Here is a 1,430-nt window from a genome sequence, read left to right on the forward strand (position 1 = left end):
GCTAGCACAGGCAGCTACCCGAGCCACGGGTCCTCACCACTTTGTGGTCATGGGAGGGGATTTCAACACCTATGGGCCCAACCCCCTCGACCGGTTGGCTCCAACACCAAGAGCCAGCCCCAGCAGTGACATCGGCATCGCCTTCCAACAATGGACGCAGAGCATAGGCCTTGTCTCCTCCTTCCGTCACCGCCACCCTAACCTCCAACGGCACACATACGCCCGCAACAACACGGCCGTCGCTCTCGATGACATCTACATCTCAGCCCGAACAGCCCACAAAGTGGGAGCCAGTGGCATCTGGCTGCACACAATTCACTCCAGCGACCATGCAGGCACTCCATATATGGCCCTAGACCAGTGCCCTGGCGACCACACCCCATCACGACTTACTGGGGTCAAACCCATCCGCGTTGTCAACACCGGCAACCTTGCAAAGGCTGACATAGCATCCTTCGGTGTACACACATCCAAACTCCTCAGCGAGGGCAAACTACCCCAACTCACCCCAGCACCCCCCCTAACACCGTCACAGCATGGTCCCCCCAGGAAATCGGGGACTACGATGCCCTATGCGCCATCCGCAACCTGTACCACATCCTCTACAACAGCGCGAAACTCAAATGGGGCGAAACCAGCCAAACCAGGAAAGCCCTCAACAGGGCAGTAGCGATACAGCGAACCAACCGGTGCACCGCACAGCTACGCCAACTGCTGCGCCTCCACGAGGCGGCCCCGCGCACTGGCATGGAATACACCCGACTCGCCCACCTAGTGGAATGGCCCAAGTGGATCTGTGACCCCACCCTTCTCCCCCACACGTGCTGGCACCGCGCTGATGCTATTGCCATAGGAGAATGGTGGACTACCATGCCGACCACACAGCACCCCACTCCCGACTGGGACCACTGGTTCAGACAGGGCCTCGCACGCTGGACCAAGGTCTGCCGCAAACGTCGGGACTGGCGAACTACCAGCCTACGCCTAACACGGATGCAACAACTTACGGCTTGGTTTAACCGCAGTCAAACCCGGAAATTTCTCCGCTCGGCCCTGGGCAATACTACACCGCCCATCTCTATACAAAGCGTAATTGTCCGCCCAACCGATGGACCTCCGCGATACAGCTCCAACCGCGATGAAGTGGCTGCGGGCCTCCGCCACCTTCTGGACAACTGGATCCCCCCGGCGGAAAAACAACGCGTCGTCCGCGACTGGCTACTCCAGGACATGGACCGACCTGACGAAGTTGCACAAGCCTTCCAATCCTCGGCGGGCACTACCTGGGACACCTACCACTACGATGAAGACATGCAAGCCCGCTGCGACAGCAGCCTCCGCACACGTGTATCCCCAGGATATGGGGGCGTCTCCCAGGAACTCTGGATCGCTGCCCCTGCATGCATACGAGCCAGGGAACGGGTGATCAT

The sequence above is a fragment of the Aphanomyces astaci genome (genome assembly GCF_000520075.1).
Source record: "Aphanomyces astaci strain APO3 unplaced genomic scaffold supercont1.159, whole genome shotgun sequence".
Lineage (NCBI taxonomy): Eukaryota > Oomycota > Saprolegniomycetes > Saprolegniales > Verrucalvaceae > Aphanomyces > Aphanomyces astaci.